The sequence below is a fragment of the Melospiza georgiana genome, chromosome Z (genome assembly GCF_028018845.1).
Source record: "Melospiza georgiana isolate bMelGeo1 chromosome Z, bMelGeo1.pri, whole genome shotgun sequence".
NCBI lineage: Eukaryota > Metazoa > Chordata > Aves > Passeriformes > Passerellidae > Melospiza > Melospiza georgiana.
In genome coordinates this window covers 74,241,942-74,254,429 of record NC_080465.1, presented here as the reverse complement: position 1 = coordinate 74,254,429, position 12,488 = coordinate 74,241,942, and positions in this window count along the sequence as shown.

Sequence of the window (12,488 nt, the reverse complement as noted above, 5' to 3'; positions counted from 1 at the left end):
CTCCTTCCTTGAGAAACTGGTCTCCTGATTATGTCACAACTGATCTGCAATTGTTCTCTCTGAAGATTGTTTATCTCTTTTCTTCACGGTTGCTTTCTCTGGGACCTTAATAAATTGGATCCAGCCAGCAGCAGTGCTTGCTAATTTCCCCCTGAAGAGGATTTGAGTTTTTGTCAAGCTTATAGGGCACCTGTTTGCTCGGTCTCTGTTGCTTCTTAAAAGATTGTGTTTGAAACATTGCTTTCCAGCACTGCAGCATCAAGATTGCTGATAGTTATGTGTTTGCACTGGATGAAATCAGCAGCAGGGCTCAGCATTGATCTCTAAATGCGCCACAGAGATGACCTTGGCCAACAGGATTTTTGTAGGATCAGAGTTTTATCAGCTATGGGGAGCACCTTGTTCTTCTCCCCTGCTTTTCAGAAAGGAGTGAGATGGGACAGGATTGCCAGGAGCTTGGAAAATCCTCAGGCTGAGCCAGCAGGAGGCTGGACAAAGCTCCCAGGATTAGTGTAGATCAGTGGGTATCTAGGTGATAGAGAAGGGAAAACCTCAGGAAAGGTGCTCAGAGCCAGGCCCATGGCACAGCTGAACTCTCCAATGCAGGAGCTGCAGGTCCTGCTTCAGGGCTGCCTGAGCAGCTTGGGGTGCCTCTGGCATCTTTGTGGGCTCTGCCAGGACATCAGGCAATCTGAGGACCAGCTCTGCACTAGATTTCTCTTGTGGTACTTTTCCTGCTTTCCTGCTATTTTATGGAGGTGCAGCAAGGCAGCCCCTCCCTGCCAGAGCCATTCTCTTACAGGTGCAGCAGTGAGAAAATGGATGGTGTCTGCTTTTGTGGGCAGCACAGAGGTGATGATGCACTTGCTTACTGCTCTGAAAGTGAAGATTAAAGATTTCTTGCCTTCCTCCCTCTCCATTCTCAAGCCAATCCTCTGTGCGTGTGTGTACGTGTCTGCACGAGTGTCTGTGTTACTGCCTGCATGAACACAAGGGTCTATCTTGCATTAATGCAGTCAGATAAGGAGGTCTCCTTGGGGAATCATTCCCCACTGTTTTTATTTCTATATGACAAACACTGCGTGCTTGAGTGGTAAATGAGATGGTGTTATTTCTCCGACTTCCTTTATGTTCTTGTCCTAATATTCCCCCCTATTTCAAGCTGTTGCTACAAACCCTCTCTCTCTGCTCCCTCTTCTCTGCGGCTCTCATCCTTCAGATGTTTAGGCTAAATCTCTCCGTGGGGTCTGATGGGATCAGCTTAACAAACCTTCCTGCTCTTAGGTTACCTAGGAGAAAGGCCATGGGAAGGAGTGTTACCAAAGGCCTTGCTATCCCCAGGGCCGTATACTGTAACCTGCTTTGTGATAGGACCATTTCCTCTTGGTTGGAGTGATGAAAGCTACACCCCTAAAAACCTGCATAAATATTTCAGCTGAAAAAGAAAGAAAAAAAAAAGATAATTTACAAAAAAAAAAAAAAAAAAAAAAAAAAAAAAAAAAAGGTCATGATGAGAATGGAGAACCAGCTGCACTGCCAGCTCTGCTGGAAAGTGTGAACTGGGATGTGGGCTCTCTAAAGGTCACCCTGAGCCAGAGAAAGCCTCAACTGAATTCAAAATACTTCCCCTCCTCACTGGCAGCAGCACATGTGTTTTCAGACAGTCTTTAGGTTTCACTCTTATTAATGTCATTTCCCCTTTGCATGCTCCAGGGTCAGTCCCAGCCTGGGGAGGGAGCTCTCCCTGGTTTTGGGTTGCCTGAGCCTGGCGTGGCTGGATGGAAACAAAATTGTGTTTTCTCAGGATCCCAGCTGGCCTCACCTTCTGCAGCACTGACCATGCCATCAGCCAGGCTGGAAGTTCTTGTGGATGTTTCTTGCTGGGAATTCAGCACTCAGGACATAACGCCTACCATTGCCCTGCTTGGGTAAGGAGACATCCTCCCATCACCTCATGGAAAAACCCTCTATAGGTGACAAAGCCACACAGCCCTCTGGACACCTGTGTGTTCCCAGGTCTGGGAGGAATAGTGGCTGCTTCCCTCTTTCCAGCATCAGAAGGGCATTCTTGGGCACAGAATATCCCAGGGAAAGGCATCCAGCTCTGCCTTGAAATGTGTCAGGGTTATTAGCAAGCAGCAGCCTGTGAATGACAAACCCCTTGATTTAGAATTAAGCTGACATTTTATTTCAATCTATTCAGTGTTGTTTTTGAGGAAAAGAGCTGCTCAGGCAGCTCTGAGCAATGCCTGGAAAACTTGGAATGGCAGAAGGCAGTTCTCCCTGGTCCTGAGCTGTGAGGTGAGTGTGACAAGCCAGACTGCTACCTGCAAGAGCCAGCTGAGCTCCTGAATGCCAAACACAACTGCATCCTGCCTCAAAACACATGAGAGGCCAGGCAGTGGTGTCACCATTGATAACCACAGCCTGAAATCACATGTCAGGTTTGGGCATTCTCATCCCTTTACCCTCATGCATCGCTGGCTTTTGCCCTCTTTTGTCCTGCTCAAGCATCTCCCTGACAGACCCAGCTGGCTGATGACCACTTCAGGGTGAGAAGCTTCCCCAGAGACCCACAGCACTCTTGGTGGTGCAGACAATAAGTTGCTGTATTTGGGGCTGAGACTGAAAAATTGAATCCCAGGGCACGGTGCCAGACCTGCCACTTGCAGCTTTCTCCTCTGGGCTATAAAAGATCTCTTGACAACCTGTCCCAGACACGGGCCCACCAGGCTGGAGACACATCCTGGTTTGGGCAATGATGCTCCCTAATCCAGCCACCAATGCTGCAATTCCACCGTGTAAGTTTTGAAGCTTGATCTGCCATCAGTAAGTTCACCTTCTCATCCGTGGAGAGAAATAAAGTTCTCATCTACCTGATCAACCTCACTCTACAGCAGAGAGCTCAAGGAAGGCTTCCATGCCTATGAAAGGGAGGTGGAGGAGATTGGATGTGGCTGAAGTGCCCCAGATTTTGTGTCCAGCTACAGGAAGGTGGGACCTGTTGTAATGATGCACTGAGACCTCTCATCACCTTCCCACCAAATGACAGTGGAGAGCAAGAGAGCCTCAAACCCCTGGGAAGAAGAGTTCTGCCAAATCTGCCCCACAATTTCCACAAACTGCTGCTCCAGCCCAGTGTTCTTGCCTGGGGCAGGAGCTCTGAAGACAAGCCTTGCTTAGGGGGGTGGATGATGTCTTGCTCTGGCTTCCTCCTGCTGCACATCCCTGTTGGACACGGTGATCTCACCACGGAGAGCAGAGGGATGGAGAACACTTCACTCCTCGGTGGGTGGCACTCATTACACAGAGCAAGTGCCTAAAAGCAGCAGGGCTGCGCTGCCTTTCTCACTAATGGGGAGGTCTAGCCTGAAGACTGCAAAAAGTGTTATTTTTGCAACTTCCATCCCTGCAACTACATGGAGTGTAACAGGGGAGATTATCTTGACAGCTCTCTCACCTCACTCTCTCATTACAGCTCATCCAGCAAGGATGGGGGCTGGGGGGGAAGTAGTGAAGCAATGTTGGGAGGCTGTGCATTTTTTATGGTTATGTCTTATGATGTGTTAATTTGCCAAATCAAATATATGTCTCAGCACTTCCACCTTTACCTCCTGCATGCCTGAAAAATAAATAGTCATATTAATCATACTTTGCCATTCTCCCTGGGGATTGGAAGGCAGTTTGCAAAGATGGGCTGGGCCAGCCTTGCTGCCTTGTGGGGAGGCTACTCTGAGGGAAACTGAGGCACGAGGAAAGTGGAGCAGCTTGGAATTGAACTGATCCTCCACGCCAGCAGTGAGCAGTGGAGGGTGAGTTCGATTCCCACAGCTCCCTGTCCCCAGCTGGGAGGTGAAGAGCCAAAGGCAGGGTGGAGAGGACCCACCAAGGTTTCAAAACTGGGTCTTGTAAGCTCTCAGTGACTGCGTGGTGAGGGGTGGGCAGATAAGAGGTAGCAGAGAAAAGGAGCAACGAGGGAAAGCCATCCCCCAGTACATCCAAACGGGAGCAGAGCAGGATGTGATTGTTCAGCTGTGAGCTGCTGAAGCTGAAGTCAAGCAGCAGCTGGGTGTTGAGGGAAGAGGCTCCAGTACTTCAGCAGGGGTTTGTCCTCCTTCCCTCTTCCCTCTCCTCCCACCTGTCTACTGTAAAAAATTTTCCTTCTCTTGCAGTCTGCTTTTCCTCTTTCTTAATCTTGGATGACTTCATTTGCACTGGTTCTCTGTCTGCTGACACCTGCCATCAGCTCTGAGCCTCTCTCTGCTGGAGGAGCCTGTGACCCATAGGCTCCAGCATGGCAGAATAAGTTATTAATCAAAATAATGTCATCCAGCAGCATCGCAAGCCAGGAAAAAAAAATTGCTGTAGAAGAGATGTTCCTAGGGATCTGCAATGAGAAATGTCACTGTGTCCATGATGATGTGTGTTCCTGGCCAGACACTTTCCAGGAAGAAATCAGCGTGGTACATTGAAGCTCACATTTTTGGGAGCATGGGACTCACTGAGACGTGAGCATTGCAATGCTGAAGGCAATCTCCAGGTGAGTAAAACTCAGAAATCATGAGATGGAATAAGGAGCTCTCTGAGTGGTCTGCTTCACCACCAGGATATTGCACATGCAAGATGGAGCTCAGAAAACCTGAATGTACAAAAAATTCCCGTAGTCCTGAAAGTTCTACGTGCTAGAGGGAAGGTCAGAGAAATTTAGGTAGAGTCATTGCCTCATCACCTCTCCTGTGAAGGGCCAAGTCCATTCATGATCCTGCGCCCTCTGCAGACATCACAATGCACCCCTCCCTGAAGGCACCCATCACTGGATGCCTGGTGAGGGCAGACCGAGCCAGGGTGCAGCTGGGAGAGGCCATTTCTTCAGGACCTTACCCCTACTCCAGCACCCTTTCAGGTAGAGCTGACTATAAATCAGCAATCAGTCCCCTTGATGGCTGGAAGTGAAGTGGCAAAGCTGTGCAGCCAGGGAGAGGATGCAGGACATGTTTGTCTGAGCAGGAGGTTAGAAAGAAAAGAGAAAGGCCTTGTGCTCTGCATGGGAGAGCTGACTCCTTTGGCGTGAGGACAGAGACACAAACAATGCCAAGCATGGCCCTGAGCCCCCTGGTTACAGCCAAAGCCACACTGGCTTCTCATCCAGGCATCTCCAGACCCCCATCTCTGGCCACACTGCTGCACCACTGCAGCCTTTGGTGCTGGCAGGTTTGGGCTGGGGAATGCTGACCTGCTGTTCCCCTGAGTGGTGCTCCAGCTTTCCATAACAGAGACAGAGTGAAGGAGCATCACCAGCAAAATCCTCCAAACCCCTGTCCTGTTTCATACTGCAGGAGAGGCCTAACACTGAGTGTGGTGCCTCTCCTGTATGCTGGTCGCTGGGCCAAGGACTTGGAGCCACACATCATGGGGGATTTATCAGTCACATGGGACACAATCCCTCCCAAGGATGTCAGCTCCAGGGGAGATGGGTCACATCTGTCCTGTGCTTCCCATCATGTGAATGGCTCCCTCTCTTTCCCTCTGGACAGAGTGTTGGCTGGGAATTCTCTTCCCAGCCCCTCTCTGGTGTCCCTCCATGCACCTGCTGGCAGCCCTCTGTCAGTATCCTGAGGCTGTTCCCTGTGTAGAGGACAAGACAGAACTGCAGTAACCTGACAAGCCACTTATCCTTATGGCATGGCTCAGCTCCCAGCTTCTTTCCCATTACATCCTTAGTCTCAAACAATTTGCAGTAAGGTCATGGGATGAGTCTGGATGGGATGGGAGGCTCTCACATCTTCCAGAGGTTTGGGGAAAAAGGGTCACAAAGGCAGGTAAGGCCTCTGTTAGGTGCTTTACCCTCAGGGAAGGGGTGGAACCAGCCTCCTGCACCCAGAGGGGTAGGAAATGCTGGAGATCCCTGCTGCCCTTCCTGTGCTTGAAGCTGCAGGCATCTGCCAGCCTGTTGTGCAGCAGCTTTAGGAGGGACAGAGGCACCCTGCAGCTCTCTGTCCCCGGCTGCCCCGGGTGGGAAAGCAGGTTCTGTGCTAATGTGCTCCCTTGGAGGCTGCACCAGGCAGCTGGGACCAGCTACATGCTGATGTGCTCATGCAGAGGCTGTCATCCAGATGACTTGTGGGGAGCAGCGTGGCTGAGGATGGAAGGTGCCACAGGAATTAAAATTACTGTCTCCAGGTTATTTGTGAGCCCGGGATGGAGGCATTCATCAGCAGGTCTCTCTGTAGAGTACAGCTCCCCAACTGCTCTGCATTTTCTGCTGTTATGTGTATACGTCTCTTATTGCAGAGGAGGCACAGCCTCTGGTGCCCTTGGGGACACCCCAAAGGACCCCAAACATCTGCACAGGGCTGGTGGATACAATGGAGGGCAGGCTCTTGCACCCTTGAAAGGCCAGGTGGGATCTCCTGGATGGCTCCTCAGGGTCTGGAAACCTCCACCAGACACATGAACTGCTCCCTCAAGGTCACAGAGTAGAAAAGCAGCTGGAGCTGGTTCACATTTTCTTTTTTTAAACAAAACGAGCCTTTTCTTAGACACTGTTTTCAGGAATTTCACCAGGAAGGAAAAGATGTCTTTTATTTCAGGAACATTTTCTTAATGCTCCAAACTGACAGGCACACTGACAGCAAAAACATCCTGAACCCCCCTAGACTTTTATTTTTTGCACACAAGAAAATTTGCATATGTTAGCATATATATTTGATATATAATGTGTATATCCTCTGAAAAGTAATTAGTATTTTTTCAACCAGCTGCAATGATCACATGTTCCTAGGCTCCGTGCTGGCATAATTGGATGAAACTCTGCTGTACGTGTTATACTGCCGGTTTGAAGAATACATCCAAAAGTTCCCATCTGGCCCCAGGATTTCTGAATTTCTGTCAGTGGTTTAAAGCATCTCTACCACGGCCAAAAGGTCAGCACAACGTGAAAGGCTGTGGAGGCTGAGCCTGGGTGCTGAAGGTCGTGTCCAAGAAACCCATCAGAATTTGTGCAGGCTCCTGAAATCAGGGGCCTGGGAGACAAAGTAGTTTGGAGAGCCCCAGTCCCTGACAGCACACTTCAGGAGTGGGGGCTATGGCTTCAATAATCTTGTTTCTGCTTGTTTTCAGTTACCACATCACGCAGCTAAACCTGGAAAGCCACTCCTGACAGCGATGTGTCATGGAAGAAATGGTTTTGTTCTGAGGATACCGTGAAGGTTTTCTGAGGATAAAGAATAAAATTTGTGCAACTTGTTAAAGGAGCTGCAATACAGCAGGAAAACTGTTGAAAGGAGAACTCTGTGTGTCACTGAGGATATGAACTACCTGCCTAAAATTGATTGTCAGCATGCTCATGCTGTGGTCGGGTGAAAATGCTCCTCATCCTCCACTCTGGTCAGATTTTGTCATGGGGAAAGTAGGCAAGAGGCAAAGTGCAAGGGTGACTTACATGTTTTCTGATGGAGCAGCAGATGGATTATTTTTTTTATCAGCAGATTTAAAGGACTTTAAATCTTGTGCAGGGTTCAGGTGAAGAAGAGTTTAAGAAGTAAGAAAGGGTAAGGCTTGCTTTCAAGTCTCCTTCTCCAGGAGTTTTGTTGATGCCTGTGAGCAGAGCAGTTTTGGGCTCGAGGGGGGCTGAATTCCCCGTTGTTAAAAGGAGCTCAGCCGCACTTGTCCACCTTTCAAGGGCACTGTGGGCATAAATACTGCCAAATGCTGAGATGCTACAGCAATCACACACACACTTGAATAAGAAGGTTTCTGTGTCGCCCAGAGGCAGCCATTTGCCAGCTGGAAACTCACTGCATTGAGAGGTTTCATTTCAAAGCCAGCTCAGCCACAACAGTGAACGACATCCTGGTGTGCCCGGTGGTGAAGGATGACGTGGTCTGAGGAGCTCTCTAACAGCATGCTCCGCAGCAATTTTGAAGGAGCAAGTCTTGATAGCCTTGCCTGGGGATGGAGAGCAGCGAGGAAGGCCATGGTGAGGTTGTTGTTTGCTGCCTGTGATGTGCAGGCTGGAAATCAGGCTCCAGGCTTGAGGCAGCACCGGAACCTCAGATCTTCAGCCTAAACAGCAGCAGGGAAATCTGTTTGCTGGTTCCTCTCAGCACATGCTTGAGCTAATTGCAAGATGTGAAGGATGATGAATGGCAGCAGAAAGCATACCTGACAGAAGGCTCAGGAAAAGGCAGTGCATGTTCACGAGAGCCTGGACACTCACAAGCAAATGCTGTTTTTCTTCCAGTCAGATGTCACTAACAAAGTGCAGCTCCTGTTACTGGTGGTGCTGAACCCAAAATGTGAAACAGTGAAAAACTTGGTTTAGGAAAGCTGAGTGGGGGCAAGAAATTCAGGAATATTTATATTTCACTGGCCCTATTTGTGGGCAAAATACCAGTGCAGCCCTGGATTCATGCTGTTGCAAGCTTCGAAGCTATTGCTCTGTGTCTCTCAGCCAGAGGAACCTGGATTCGTGGGCCTGCTCTGGTCAACACAGGAACAATTCCCCTTAGCAGCAGGGTCACTGGTGTGCTGACAGGGCAGATGGCCCCCTGGCATGAGGACAGAGCACACAGAAGCTCTGCCATGCAAAATGCCGCCCAAGAATACCAGCACTCAGACCTTGCTGGAACCACCAGGGCCAGGAGAGGCACCAGGGCCAGGAGACAGCACCACACACACCATTTAAAGCCACCCAGTGATAAACCCTCTGGGTTCTCTGATTGTTTTCTCACTCTGCAGCCACAGGACTCCTGTTCCAGGCTCTGAGCGTTACCATGGTGCTCAGGCCACCAGGGTCACCTCCTCACCAGCTCCACCAACGCCCCTTGAATAATAAACCGCTGAGAACACTGGATATCTCTGTGATTCCAGCAGGAGGAGTGCTACAGTTCTCCTGCGTCCCCAGAGCAGATGCTCTGAGATGTGTGAGGGTTTCATGAGTCCAGAATTGGACCACTTTCCCCATGACCTGTGCAAGCTGAGGCAGAATGGGCTCACCCTGGTACCTCTTGTTGAACTCTCGTGCCTGTGGTGACGCAGGGCACCCAGCACCCATGTTTTTCTCACACTTGCTCGTCTCACAGCCCTACGAGGGACACAGAATCCCAGGAATGTTTTTCACAACTGCATTTTTTACACCCCCAGATGTTTCACTTCCTCTTTTCCCTCCCACCCCCCGTGACACAATGATGAGAGACCCATTCCTGGAACTGGGTTAAGACCTTCGCCTACCAGCTTGGGAACTGCATTTTTGGGCATTGCTTTTAACTTGCTTTTCTCAACTCCAGCAGCTGCTGGTTACTCCCTTTTGCCTGATGCCATGTCTGTAGCTTGCTCTCCCCTTAAAGGACTCTGCTAAACTCCAGCCCACCCCTGCAGGGCCCTTGTGAAGCACAGACAGGCTTCCATGACTGCCCAGTTTTGCATTTATCTCACAATCCTCCAGCTTATTCATCTCCCAGTTTGATAAAATCTTTTTAGGGCTTCTCACAATCCCTCATAGTTCTGTCCTTTCATCAATTTCTTTCCTTCTTCTATTAACAAATAAAACCCTACACAGTATAATGCCACCTGGATAGATCTCACCTCTTGCTCTGTCCTCTTGCTTCTCCAAACCATTAATAAATATTTCCAGTGATGCCCCTCCCAAATCTAGTCCCTTGAGTCTTTCCCATTTAACCTCCCTCTGCTCCAAGGATCATTTATTCACTCCTACCCTTTGTATCCCATTGCTTGAGCAGTTTTTGACCCACAACAGGATGCTGCCCCTTACCCTACAGATATTTATTTTCCTTAAGAGTCTCCTGCAAGGAACTCCACCAAAAAGCCTTTAGAAAAATCCAAGTAAATTACATCCAGAAGCGCCCTTTATCCTATTTGCTGTATTAACTCTTTCTCAGGTTTTGGCAGAAGTCACCGATTCCTGTGTCTGCTGCACTCGTGCTTATCCCCTGCTGTCTGTTCAAAAATCTGACCAGATTTTTGTAGGGCTGGGATGCTCTGAGTTACTCACCCATCATCAGATTTCTCAGGATCCTACCAAACCAAAGGTCCACAGGACCCCAGAATATGGGGAGGGAGAGATTTTAAAATAAGGGAAAAACTGTGGAGCCCAGATGAATATTTCCACTTTAATTAGCCCAATCATTCCCCTGGAAAGTGTACTGGGGAGAAAAAACACTTTATTTTCAGATTTTTGATTAGATTTCTGTATCTTTCATTCCCTGGTTTTGTTTACTTTTAAAGTTTCTGGGTTTTTTAGAAAGATGTTAGTTAGCGTTCATTCTTTCACCATGGGATCTTTCAGGCAATCATAAGCCTTTTTCAGACAGAAAAAATACCCCATGCTTTTCAAACAGAAAAACAAAAAATCTTTCTTTTAACATGAGCTCCTGGGTTTATTCCCTAGTATCTCCACAAGGGTGCTGCTCTTTGTGAACCCTTCAGCAGGACCTTGACAGGCTGCAGGGAAGGGTAGAGAAGACCCTGCTTGAAAGTCAGCAAAGCTGAACTGCCTGAAGTCCAGAGCAGGTCCTGCACGTGGGGAGCAACGAGCCCATTCACATTCCGGGGGAGAAACAGAGCTGAGCAGAAGGAGCTGGGGGTCCTGGTGGACCAGAACCTGGCCCCCTGCCCCTGAGCCAGCAGCATTCCCTGCTGGAAGGCCAATGGACCTTTGGGGTGCCCCAGGATGGGGTGCCAATGGCTCTCTGGGGTGCCTACATTGCCAGCAGGTCAGAGAGGTGATCCTGACCCTCTGCTGAGCCCTGTGTCCAGCCCTCAGCCCCTCAGGACATGGGAGATGTGGAGCTTTAGCAGCAGGTCCACAATTTCTTGGTATATAAGACACGGTCAAGATCTTTGTTTGAACTTTATCTGTAAGTTTGGTGTTCAGCTTTTGGAAAGAAGTCGAAAACTGAATGATTGAAAAAAGGAGCTGTAAAAATGATGAGAGGCCAAGGGAAAAAAAGAAAGCTTGGAAATGAATGTGAAGAAATTCATCCTATTTAGCCTGCTAGAGAGAAGGGTAAGAAGTAATTTGACCTATAGCTATCTATACAGGAAGATGGTATTTGATATTACAGTCCTCTTTAATTGAGCAGACAAAGCAAAATGAGATCCAATGTCTGGAAGCTGAAGATGGAAAAATTAAAGGTGGACATAAGGTGCAGCTTTTTTTTTTTTTCTTTTTTTTCTTTTTTTTTTTTTTTTTTTTTTTTTTTTTTAATAGGCTGAGCAATTAACCACTGGAGCAATTTCCAAGAATGGAAAAATTATCCATCACTCTAGGTTCTGAAGTCAAGACTGGATGGCTTTCTGAAATGCACATCCCATGTCAGTGCCCAGTCACGAGTGCCACACAGGACTGCTGTAATTCCATGGACTGGGTCCTTCAGGAGGTCAAAACCAATTACCATAATTGCACTGTCTGCTTTAAATTCCCTGAATATCCATGGCCCTTTCTACACCACGTTTCTAAGGCATGACTACTTAAGAGCAGCACATCAGAATCCTCTGTTTAGGTTGAAAATATATCTAAATGAAAAATTGCCATCATGCTGTTTCCCTTCCCCTCTTTAGATGGCCTTTGGGAACACAGAGGTACCTCTGAACACCTTTCCCCACCACTTTTGCCTTGAAGATGCACCCATGGAAAGGCTGCCTGGGGCTGGTTCCCCCTATCGATCTCCTCCCAGAGCTGGGCAGTGGATTCCCACCTGGCACTGCCTCTCAGCCCTGGCATCCCCAACCAAGCTACTCCCAAACCAGCCACTTTGTGTGCTTCCCCACTAGGGCTCGTGTTTGTGAATTCCCTTCACCTCTGTTTCGCTGCGATGTTTGCCCCAGGACTGGCAAACCACACCTGGCTGTTTTCTAATACCACTGCCTGAAACTGGCCTCCTTGTTTTCCTGCATTTACCCTAAAATGTGCATGCTATTGTTTCACACCTCGCATTAGGAAAGTGAGGTTATCATGTGAACCCAAAACTGGGCAGCCTGAAGGTTCTCTTACTCTTGCTGCCCATTTCTGGCGGCACGAAGAGCTGACACAAAGAGTGACAACAGGAACCATGCATGTTTTTGTGCTCCTGCTTCCAGGAAATTCTCCTTGTTGTGTGTTTACAGAGCACCTCGCAGAGCTGGCCTGCAATGCAGGATCCCCAGGGGCAAGCAAAGAGGAACCGTTACTATCAATTACTGCAATTATTGCAATTATAATAATTATTATTCTGTCACTTAAATTTCAGCAATTAATTTTTCCAGAGTCTAGTTCAAGCCATTTTCTCTCTGCCAGATGCTGATCACAGCAAGAGCGAGGTGCAGCATCTGCTGCTGATCAGAATCTGGTTTAACTCATGAAATACTGCAGGGGCAGGTGCCTGGTTAAGTGCAGGCCTGGGTCTCTTTGGCGGGCTCAGGGAGAGCCCACCAGAGCAGCTGAGTGTGCAGTGTGATCAGTCTGATCGTGCAGACCAGGCACGATGTCA